This window comes from Octopus bimaculoides, chromosome 10, assembly GCF_046866305.1.
Source record: "Octopus bimaculoides isolate indiv1 chromosome 10, ASM4686630v1, whole genome shotgun sequence".
NCBI lineage: Eukaryota > Metazoa > Mollusca > Cephalopoda > Octopoda > Octopodidae > Octopus > Octopus bimaculoides.
The window spans coordinates 49396856-49409725 of record NC_142937.1 but is presented as its reverse complement, the minus strand read 5'-3'; the positions used below and the strand labels follow the sequence as shown (position 1 = coordinate 49409725).

Here is a 12870-nt window from a genome sequence, read left to right as displayed (position 1 = left end):
GTGTTTAGCTTCCAGTAACCGGGGCCTTATCTATGGAGCCTATCTAAGTCGACCGTACAGATCACGAATTTGTGGTCCGTGTAGCCGACTATGTTGAATTGTGGACACCCTATGCTATCCTTATCCGCTGGCCTACAGAAAAATCTATCTAAGTACGATCTAGACGACCCGATGCGATTAGTCCAAGTCCACATTGGCACATTCGGGTTGTCTAGTCGATACCTGTCGGACAGCTGAAAGCGTTTGAGCAGGTTGGCGAGGCTCTTGCATCCCCCTTTCCTATTAGATGCTCCCGCACCCACCCTATCGATACGTTCGTCTAGGACAGCGTTCCAGTCCCCAACTAGCACTAAAGTGCGAGAAGTACCTAGGAAAACCTCCAGACGTTTGAAATAATCCGACTGCCCTGCTCCTGTCGGAGCGTAGGCAGCCAGCAGTCTGAAAGCAGCGCCATCACTACTATCGACGTCCAGGACCACCAACTTACCTTCCGGATCCAGGAAGACTGCCCTTATTTTCAAGTCTAGGCCTTTCCGAAATAGCACCGCAGTACCTCCACCGCCCGCTCCCGGCCGACACGGAGATAGGAAAATCTCGTACCCGCCAAAAAGGGCTGCGAGTTCCTTCGGGTTGGAGAGCCTGGTTTCGCTAATGGCTGCTACATCTACACTGTAAGACCTCAGGTCGTTCAACAGGTGACCTTGTTTCCAAGGCGACCCGAGGCCTCTCACGTTTATGCTTCCGATTCTGAGAATTACCATGTTTTTTTTTTTTTAAAGGAAAGTATTAGAGGAGAAAAGGCTCTATTTACTGTTTTCTGGTGGGGTGGCTCCCCTATGTTTTCGTGTGGGTGTCTCCACTAAATTTTGATAAAGGCTCTGGGAGAAGCTTCTCCCTAGCGACCCAACATCATTCGGAAACTTTTCTTTTATTTTATTATAGTTTTCTTGGGTTATTTTTAGTGTGAGTATGTGTGCTGGTGGTGCGTTGTGTAGGGGTATAATGAAATTTGTGGTGTTTGCATTTGTATTGTTTTTTAAAAAGTCTAATAGGTGTTCATTTTTTGTGTTGATGGCTGTTACGTTTGTGGTGTGTGTGAGTGCTGGTGTTTGCGGTGGAGAAGATGTTGCTATTTGTTGTGAGTGTGTGTTGTTGTTGCCGATGATGTTGGGAAGCTCACCTTTTTCGCGCCTCCCTTCTTTGTCAATTGTTTCTTTTGTCTTTCTTTTTCGTGTTTTTGTTGGTGGTACAGTTTGCCACTTCCCTTTTTCACTATCAGTGTTCGCACAATCCGAGCTGATCTGATCTGGAAAGGGAATGTTTGTCGGATCTGGTGAAGATTCTTTTACAATTTCTGTTGTTGCTGGTTCTGTTATCTTTTTTGGTGTGGAGGTTCTTGGTGTTGGTGTTGGTGTTGGTTTGGTGATGGCTGGAGATGGTGGTGTCGCTTTTCGTGGTGCTGGTGGTGATGGTGTTGGTGGTGATGGTGTTGGTGGTGTGGAGGCTTTTGGTTGTTGTTGTTGTTGCTGCAATTTTCTGTTTTTGTCTGCCTCCATCCTTTGCTTGTAGATGGGGCAGTCTCTTTTTAGGTGTTTTTCACTGTTGCAGAGGTAGCACTTTGGTCTGCGCCCCTCTACTGGAATGTGTATTCTACTGCCATCCGGCAGGTTTATGGCGTCGGGTATGGTATTTATGCTATCTTGTTCAATCTGAACAAGGAGATGCATTTCCATGCCCAACCAGTTTTTTTCTTTTACTCTGTTCACCTTTAGGATAGTGGCAGTCTCTTCAATGTCGAAGAGCATAGCTGCCACTAGCCAGGAGATGTTCAGTTCTGGTGGCACATGATTTATTTTTATTTCTGTCACACGTCGACCAAGGTATGTCGGCACGAGTAATAATTCTTCCGCCTTTAACGGTGTTGTAGAGTGCCGGATGGTATCCTCTTCCGTTGGGAAGCGCACTTCCACTGTTCCAAAGCGCTTCCCTTTGGTTACGAAGCTTTTTTGGCCCCATATCGGCTTTAGAGCTAACTCCAATCTCTGTGGAGTAGCATTCTCCATCTTTTGGTATTTTGTATTGAATACCTTGTATACTATTGTTTTTCTTTTCGTTGCTTGTATTAATGCTTGTGGAGTGTTAAGGAAGACATTATTGCCATCCCTTCTTAACAATTCCTTGGCATTCTTTATTTCTGCTTGAAATAATAATATAAAGTAAAATGGGAATATAAAATCCTGAGCAGAAAAGAAAAAGTAATACACAGATATTCATGTAAAAATAAAAATAAAAATAAAAATAAAAATAAAACATAAAAGGAGTCAAATCGGTTGGGGGGGGTAATCTAAGAAACAATAAGAGAAAATCTGGATAGTCAAGTAAGCTACATCTAAGCTATTTAGATGGGTTGGCGAAGGGTGGTGAGGAAAAATCTAAATGTAGAAGAAGAAGATAAAGCGATAATAGATATGGATACAGAGATCCTAAAGGTCGTCAGGGATAGATATATACGAGCTGTGTCTGTCTATATCAGTGGTGGGTCGTAAATAAGAAGTGTCATTCCAGAATAGACTTGAAACATGAAACATGATATTCTTGTGGTGAGTGGTCAGTGGTCAACCTACGCGAATTACAACTTAAGTGTACTAACTTATCTACATACACTTATCTAGATGAAGAAGGGTGAAGGAAGTGGAAAGGGTAATTATAACATAGAAGACATTAAAGAATGAATCAATAAACATGTCAACAAGAAAAGGGAAATAAAGTATATGGGGGCGGTAGGGTTGGACGTTAAGATTCAAAAAACAAAATTCAAAATAGATATGGATACAGAGATCCTAAAGGTCGTCAGGGATAGATATATACGAGCTGTGTCTGTCTATATCAGTGGTGGGTCGTAAATAAGAAGTGTCATTCCAGAATAGACTTGAAACATGAAACATGATATTCTTGTGGTGAGTGGTCAGTGGTCAACCTACGCGAATTACAACTTAAGTGTACTAACTTATCTACATACACTTATCTAGATGAAGAAGGGTGAAGGAAGTGGAAAGGGTAATTATAACATAGAAGACATTAAAGAATGAATCAATAAACATGTCAACAAGAAAAGGGAAATAAAGTATATGGGGGCGGTAGGGTTGGACGTTAAGATTCAAAAAACAAAATTCAAAATACAGAGTAATATAGTATACTAGTGATAGGAAATATTAGCACCCACATTAATAATGTAACAAATAAGAAATAAACAATAAAATAAGAACTAAAAAATAGTAAAAAATAATAAAAATAAGAGATAAAAAGTAAAAAATATAAAAATTAAAGATGAAAAAAATAATAAAATATAAAAAATAAAGATAAAAGAGTCAAAATATAACCAATAAAAAATAAGAAATTAAAAATTAAAAATTAAAACAAAGAAACCGGAAGTAAAAGAGTATAAAATAAATGTAAAAGTATAAAGTGAAGTATATATATGAAAAAATAAAAATTAAAAAAATTATAAGCAATATACACACATATATATACACACATACATACACATACATACATACACACATACATACATATTTATATATATATATATATATATATATATATATATATATATATATATATAAGCAATGTTAATTCTCTAAATGAAGTATTAACAGTAACTGCACGATAAAGTGTAGTATATTGCCACTTAAGTGTGGCTGACCCCTAGGGGTGGATGTTACTGTTGCTTTTAGCCCCAGGAGGACATCTCCTCCAGCTGGCTTATCGACACACTACTGTGTCCTGTTTGCCACAGCTGGAGGAGATGTCCTCCTGGGGCTAAAAGCAACAGTAACATCCACCCCTAGGGGTCAGCCACACTTAAGTGGCAATATACTACACTTTATCGTGCAGTTACTGTTAATACTTCATTTAGAGAATTAACATTGCTTGTTTTCACCTTTTCGATATCAGTGAAGAATTTCACTGGAAAAGTAGATATAAGATTGCCAAGATTTTATCTCTCTCATCAAAGATCAGTGGCTATCGGACGCTGACGAAGGGAAATAACCCTGAAACCCGGGTCCGTTCGTGCTACAGATCATGATGGGAGGGATAACTTCCCTTGGCAAACAGGACACAGTAGTGTGTCGATAAGCCAGCTGGAGGAGATGTCCTCCTGGGGCTAAAAGCAACAGTAACATCCACCCCTAGGGGTCAGCCACACTTAAGTGGCAATATACTACACTTTATAAAGATATATATATATATATATATATATATATATATATATATATATATATATATATGCACATATATATAACCATACATATATATATATCCAAAAAAAGTAAAAATAAAAAATAAAAATAAAAATAGAAATGAAATAAAATAAAATAAAAAGTATAAAAATAAAAAGTAAAATAAAGTAAAAAACAAAATCAAATAAAAACTATAAAATGATATAAAAATAGTAGAATAAAGTAGAAATGTAAAAATTAAAATAATTAAAAAAAAGGGGGTTGATTAGTGTTATTTCGTGTTATAATTTCGTATTGTAGTGCCCTTGGATGGTTTCGAGTCAATGACTGAAGCTAGAACTATATCCATAGGTTTGGGATTATGGATCCGGTTTATTAAAGACTTGTGTAAATTAAGTGGTCATAACCTAGTTATTCGAGGGTAAACCAAAATACTGATGTATATAGTAAGGTTAGGGGTAGAGTACGGGCTATGTTAGTTAGGTGTCTGAGTTTTGGTAGGTAGGATCTAACGTGGGAGTAGTTAAATAGAGGAGGTGTAGAAGTGCACATAACTAAAAGAGAGGATTTAAGGGTTATAATATCTAAAGGTTTTCATCATTTTATGGATACAGGAGGGTTTGAAATCTGACCTCTTATTAATTAGTTTATTCTTATCAGGAAATTTAATAATTTTCAAAGTTCAAGGGAGCATAACTGGCAACCAGTTCTATTATCTTTATACGTAGGGGCCGATCCAACAATAGACCATCTAAGGTTAAAATTAATCCTACCTTAGATGGTCTATTGTTGGATCGGCCCCTACGTATAAAGATAATAGAACTGGTTGCCAGTTATGCTCCCTTGAACTTTGAAAATTATTAAATTTCCTGATAAGAATAAACTAATTAATAAGAGGTCAGATTTCAAACCCTCCTGTATCCATAAAATGATGAAAACCTTTAGATATTATAACCCTTAAATCCTCTCTTTTAGTTATGTGCACTTCTACACCTCCTCTATTTAACTACTCCCACGTTAGATCCTACCTACCAAAACTCAGACACCTAACTAACATAGCCCGTACTCTACCCCTAACCTTACTATATACATCAGTATTTTGGTTTACCCTCGAATAACTAGGTTATGACCACTTAATTTACACAAATCTTTAATAAACCGGATCCATAATCCCAAACCTATGGATATAGTTCTAGCTTCAGTCACTGACTCGAAACCATCCAAGGGCACTACAATACGAAATTATAACACGAAATAACACTAATCAAGCCCCTTTTTTTAAATTATTTTAATTTTTACATTTCTACTTTATTCTACTATTTTTATATCATTTTATAGTTTTTATTTGATTTTGTTTTTTACTTTATTTTACTTTTTATTTTATTTTATTTCATTTCTATTTTTATTTTTTATTTTTACTTTTTTTGGATATAGATATGTATGGTTATATATATGTGCATATATATATATATATATATATATATATATGTATGTGTGTATGTATGTGTATATATATGTGTGTATATTGCTTATAATTTTTTTATTTTTTCATATATATACTTCACTTTATACTTTTACATTTATTTTATACTCTTTTACTTCCGGTTTCTTTATGTTTTAATTTTTTAATTTTTAATTTCTTTGTATTTCTTATTTTTTATTGGTTATATTTTGACTCTTTTATCTTTATTTTATATATTTTATTATTTTTTTCATCTTTAATTTTTTTATTTTTTACTTTTTATCTCTTATTTTTATTATTTTTTACTATTTTTTAGTTCTTATTTTATTGTTTATTTCTTATTTGTTACATTATTAATGTGGGTGCTAATATTTCCTATCACTAGTATACTATATTACTCTGTATTTTGAATTTTGTTTTTTGAATCTTAACGTCCAACCCTATATACTTTATTTCCCTTTTCTTGTTGACATGTTTATTGATTCATTCTTTAACGTCTTCTATGTTATAATTACCCTTTCCACTTCCTTCACCCTTCTTCATCTAGATAAGTGTATGTAGATAAGTTAGTACACTTAAGTTGTAATTCGCGTAGGTTGACCACTGACCACTCACCACAAGAATATCATGTTTCATGTTTCAAGTTTATTCTGGAATGACACTTCTTATTTACGACCCGCCACTGATATAGGCAGACACAGCTCATATATATCTATCCCTGACGACCTTTAGGATCTCTGTATCCATATCTATTTATCGCTTTATCTTCTTCTTCTACATTTAGATTTTTCCTCACCACCCTTCGCCAACCCATCTAAATAGCTTAGATGTAGCTTACTTGACTATCCAGATTTTCTCTTATTGTTTCTTAGATTACCCGCCCCACCGATTTGACTCCTTTTATGTTTTATTTTTATTTTTATTTTTACATGAATATCTGTGTATTACTTTTTCTTTTCTGCTCAGGATTTTATATTCCCATTTTACTTTATATTATTATTTCATTTTATCATTTTATTATATTGTTCTTAACCACCAACTTAACACTACACACTGAATCGTGGCAAGGTATGGACGGATTTGGGAGTACCGAGGAAATTATGTGTAAATGGAGAATTCTACGAGGTATAGTACAATGCAAAATACCGAAAGGTACCTCACCTCTTATATCGCACCTTTCTTCCTCCTTTAACGCCGATGTGATATAATTTCTTGGGAGAGAAATACTTTTGCGGCTGAAGATAGCTTTGTATTGTCAATTATACACTGATATAAAGCTTGAAACACGTGTACCGCAGAATCCTTTGTGTTTTTGTTTTTATTTTTTGCATTTACAATTTATTCTTTCACCTCAACCACGAGCTGGCATACACAGGTGCTTACAATTGTCAAGTATTGCCTCAAACTTTTACTTTACCTATATATATATATAAGGGCATTACTATACAATAACGCCTCACGCCATGAGGGACTCTAAGGTCAGACTACTATTAAAAGCACATTTTTACCGAATGCGAGGAAATGCAACTCTCAAAGCCAACCCCTTAAAAACGGACTAAATTATAGATCATGATTTCGTAGTTATTGTAGTATTATACAACTTCTACTCGTCAGTATAATATGGTCAAGAAAAATAGAAATAAACAGTGAATCAACATACCAAACGAACACCATGTATCCAGCATAGCATATAGACGACTGTTCATCGCTATTTCCCTATGTAAGTGGCGGGAATTTCGAATTGCATCTTGATAAATTCTTGTAAAAGAATTCGTCCTATTATTGAATTTAAATATAATACCAGAATATATTCAGTGCTGAATTTATTCTGAGTAAGTAATTTATTCTGCAATTCGAAATTCCCGCCACTTACATGGGGAAATAGCGATGAACAGTCGTCTATATGCTATGCTGGATACATGGTGTTCGTTTGGTATGTTGATTCACTGTTTATTTCTATTTTTCTTGACCATATTATACTGACGAGTAGAAGTTGTATAATACTACAATAACTACGAAATCATGATCTATAATTTAGTCCGTTTTTAAGGGGTTGGCTTTGAGAGTTGCATTTCCTCGCATTCGGTAAAAATGTGCTTTTTATAGTAGTCTGACCTTAGAGTCCCTCATGGCGTGAGGCGTTATTGTATAGTAATGCCCTTATATAAATATAAATATATATTTCGGGAATAAGTGATGGATTTTTTCCCTTATGAGGTTTTTTCACGCTAGCTACTTGATAAGTTCTTGTAAAAGAATTCGTCTTATTATTGAATTTATATATATATATATATATATATATATATATATATATATATATATATATATATATATACATACATACACATATATCAATCATCGTAGTTTAACATTCACTTTCCATGCTGGCATATGTTGGACAGTTTTACTGAGGGCTGGTAAGCCAGAAGGCTACACCAGGCTCCAATCTGATCTGCCAAAGTTTCTACAGCTGGATGCCCTTCCTAATGCCAACTACTCCGAGAGTGTAGTGGGTGCATTTTTTGTGCCACCAGCACGAGGGCCAGTCAGGCGGTACTGGCATCAACCATGCTTGAATGGTGCTTTTTATGTTCAACCGGCACAGGAGCCAGTCAGGCAGCACTGGCAATGACGTACTTATATATATATATATATATATATATATATATATATATATATACGCATATGCACCACAAACAGCTTGGCATTCATACATGACGTGAAAGTGTCACTGAGGCTTTTTTCGGACCGTAATTTAATAGAACTAGTGATGTAAGGACCACAAAAGACCACGCACATATGAAATACTAGAAATGCTCATCTCATCTCTAGCTTGAATTTCCACAAAACTGAGAAAGAGGTCCTGAAATGTAACTGGTCCACCATCCTCTCTGGGGAAAACATCGACATGAAACTACAGAACTTCATGGAAACCATATATGATATCTGCAGTAAGTTTACCCCAAAGTGAACACCAAATCAATGGGCAAAGAAAAATATAATACCCAGGAATAGGAGAGTACTAATGAGACAAAGAGTAAAAATCTCAAGCCATCTAAATGAACATCTAAAAGATTTCAAACGACTCGACCCCGAATGCACTTTGCTTGAGATTGAAAATGCACTCAAACATTCCCATGAAAAGGAAAGGGCAGAAAAAGAAGCCAGGGCTATCAAAAACATTAAAGCGGCCTTCTATAGATATGCAAAATAATCTGCTTCAGTGCGTTACAAAATAGGACGCTACTTGATGAAAACGGCTCGCCAACTGCGGACTCCCAAGTGAATTACTGAATGCACAATACAAGAGTGCTTTCAGCATACCGCTGGGGAAGCTATGAGTGAATGTGCCGGATAGGTTCTTTGACCCCAAAGACACACATTGTGAAATGGCAACTATTGATAATACTAACACAGAGGAAATTAATGTGATATCAGCCATTGAAGAGCTGAGCTCAAACTCAGCAATGGGCCCTGATGGATTCCCTGCAATCCTCCTAAAGAAATGTAATAGAGCTCTAGCTAGACTGCTTCAAATCCTTTTCCAGGAGTCCCTCAGGATAGAGGGAATAATATGCCCTATCCATAAGGGAGGAAGCAGGGCAGAGGCTAGAAATTATAGACCTGTCTCCCTGACCTCCCACATCAGTAAAGTCATGGAGCGCATTGTCAGGAAAAGGCTGATTGAGTTCCTTGAGGACAATGACCTGCTCTCTGACACCCAACATGGCTTTTGCCTGGGAAGGAGCTGTCTTACACAGCTTCTGCGACACTATGACTGGGTACTGAAGCAATTAATGAACTGCTCAAAAGTGGATGTGGTATACCTCAACTTTGTGAAGGCATTTGACAAGGTCGACCATGGAATGATATGCCACAAAATATGGAGACTCAGCATCACCGGTAAAGTCGGAGAGTGGCTGCATGATTTCTGAAAGGACAGGACACATTTATGTGGCCATGAAACACATGTAGTCTTTCATCCACTTTCGTTTTTATAAACTTATTAAACTGTTTTAAATTTTTAGTCCAATATTTCAAAGATTTTATATATTACAAATTTTCTCTTGGATTTTTTAGGTTTTTAAACTAGTATTTTGTATAGTACACTTTTCTAGATGGTGTCTGATCTCCTTCATCGTGTGAATTGCACCATGGTGGTTCTCTGAATTATTAAAATACATATATACATTATCATCATCATCATCGTCGTCGTTTAACGCCCGCTTTCCATGCTAGCATGGGTTGGACGATTTGACTGAGGATTGGTGAAACCAGATGGCTACACCAGGCTCCAATCTGATTTGGCAGAGTTTCTACAGCTGGATGCCCTTCCTAACGCCAACCACTCCGAGAGTGTAGTGGGTGGTACTGGCAACGGCCAAGCTCAAAATGGTGTATTTTACGTGCCACCTGCACAGGAGCCAGTTCGGTGGCACAGGCAATGATCTCGCTCGAATGTCTTTACACATGCCATCCAGCACAAGTGCCAGGAAGGCAATGCTGGGCACAGGTGCTATGACGCTTTTGCTTTCGCTTGCCCCAACAAGTCTTCGCAAGCCGAGTTTTGTGTCCAATGAAGGAGAAGGCATTGGCATGGGTGCCAGTCGTCGAATTTAATTCGATTTCGATTTCACTTGCCTCAACATGTCTTCACAAGTGGAGTTTAGTGTCCAATGAAGGAAGGTATGCATAAGTGGGCTGGCTGAGGCCTTAGATTTAGGTCTCACTTGACTTGCCAGATCTTCTCACGCACAGCATATTTCCAGAGGTCTTGGTCAGAATCATCGCCTCGGTGAGGCCCAAAGTTTGAAGGGCGTGCCTCACCACTTCATCCCAGGTCTTTCTGGGCCTACCTCTTCCACAGGTTCCCTTAACTGCTAGGGTGTGGTACTTTTTCACACAGCTATCCTCATCCATTCTCGCTACATAACCATACCAGCGCAATCGTCTCTCTTGCACACCACAACTGATGCTTCATAAGTTCAACTTTTCTCTGTCTAGTAAGCACACTGACATTACACATCCATCGGAGCATACTGGCTTCATTCCTTGCGAGCCTATGCATGTCCACAGCAGTCACGGCCCATGTTTCACTGCCATGTAGCATGGCTGTTCGTACACATGCATCATACAGTCTGCCTTTTACTCTGAGTGAGAGGCCACTTGTCACCAGCAGAAGTAAGAGCTCTCTGAACTTGGCCCAGGCTATTCTTATTCTAGCAGCTACACTTTCAGCGCACCCTCCCCCACTACTAACCTGGTCACCTAGATAGCGGAAGCTATCAACTACGTCTAGTTTTTCTCCCTGGAATGTGGCAGAAGTTGTTTTCTGCACATTTACAGTGTTTATTGCTCCTGAACATCTGCCACATATAAAAACTATCTTCCTAGTTAGCCTTCCTTTGATATTGCTGCACCTCTTATGTGTCCATAGCTTGCACTGAGTGCATCTTATAGAGTTTCTACCTATGCCTTTTCTACAGATCGAGCAGGGCCATCTACCTGAAGGGGTTTGTGTTTTGTCTACCTTCCTACTTATTAGGACTTTGGTTTTAGCTAGGTTGACTCTAAGGTCCTTCAATTCTAGTCCTTTCTTCCACACCTGAAATTTCTCCTCTAGTTCTGATAGTGACTCAGCAATTAGTGCAAGGTCATCAGCATAGAGGAGCTCCCAAGGGCATCCTGTCTTGAATTCCTGTTATTGCCTGGAGGACTATGATAAATAGGAGGGGGCTGAGGACAGAGCCTTGGTGGACCCCTACCTCTACCCGATATTCTTCACTGTACTCATTGCGAACCCTCACCTCACTGACAGCGTCTCTGTACATGGCTCGCACAGCTCTCACTAACCATTCTTCTATCCCTAGTTTCCTCATTGACCACCAGATAAGGGATCGGGGGACCGTGTCAAAGGCTTTCTCCATGTCAACGAAAGCCAGGTACAGAGGCTAGGTATTTCACCTGCAGCTGTCTTACCAGAAATATAGTATCAGTGGTGCTTTTTCCCTGGCATGAACTCAAACTGCATCTCATCTAAACTGACTCTCTGCCTAATTAGTTGGGCTATGACCCTCTCCGTGACTTTAATTACCTGATCTAACAGCTTGATACCTCTGTAATTATTTGTATCTAAAGTGTCACCTTTACCTTTGTAGCAGTTGACTATGGTGCTGCTACACCAGTCATTGAGTATGACTCCTTCGTGTATCACCTGGATAACAATACGGGTGACTAGGCTATAGCCGACACTGCCAGATATTTTGAGCATCTCTGCGGTGATTCTTGAAGGGCAGGGGGCTTTCTCTGTCTTCATGCTCTTAATTGCTTTATCTACCATGGTACTGTCAATTCAGATAGCTGGTCCCTCTGTTGGGTTGACATTCAGCAGACTCTCTTTCTCCCATTCATTCTCTTTATTGAGCAATCTTTCGTAGTGACGTCTCCAAACCTCTTTCTTTACAGCCTCGTTTAGTGCAAGCGTACCATCATCCATGCGAACCCATTTCTCTCCCACAACATCACGATTCTCTCTCACACACTGTCTTGCAACATGAAATACTTCAAGTCTTTGGTCCTCACAGTGCAGAACATTGGCAAACTTTTTCTTATCTGCTTCCCCTCTGGCTAAGTAAACCTGTCTCCTAGCTTCCCTTCTAGCAGTCTTATACAATTCCCTGCTACCTCCATTCTTCCAGTCCTTCCAAGCCTGTTTCTTTTGTCTAATAGCCCTGTCAACCATATTGTTCCACCATCACGTTACTTTGGGTTGAGAGAGGACTTTACACCAGCCATAGATCTGGTCGGTGGCTCTCAGCAGGCTGTCCCGTAGAAACCTCCAGTTGTCTTCCACGTTGTATGATGCTATATCCCCTTCTATTTCATCAAATGTTTCAAGTAGTATGTCTCTAAATCTCTGTCCATTTGCAGGATCTTTAAGCTTCCAAACCCTTCTCCTCCAAGCCGGTCTACTTCTGGGCATCCATTTTGCCTTGATCCCGAAGTTGCTAACTACTAATCTGTGTTGAGGGGTACATTCTTCACCAGAGAAGGTTTTGGCATTTATAAGCTGCCCTCTTTCCCTATTTCTAGTGAGGATGTAGTCGATTTGGCTAGAGTGTCTGCCGGAACGGTAGATGACTAGGTGACAGGCAGGTTTCCTGAAGT

At 38.4% G+C, this 12870-nt stretch overlaps 1 protein-coding gene across 3 annotated transcripts in view; it reads left to right on the top strand.

Annotated features, from left to right (window-relative positions):
* The window catches only part of LOC106882190 (organic cation transporter protein), a 114705-nt gene that overhangs the window by 100553 nt on the left and 1282 nt on the right, over nucleotides 1-12870 (top strand). The gene's annotated exons all lie outside the window — the stretch shown is intronic.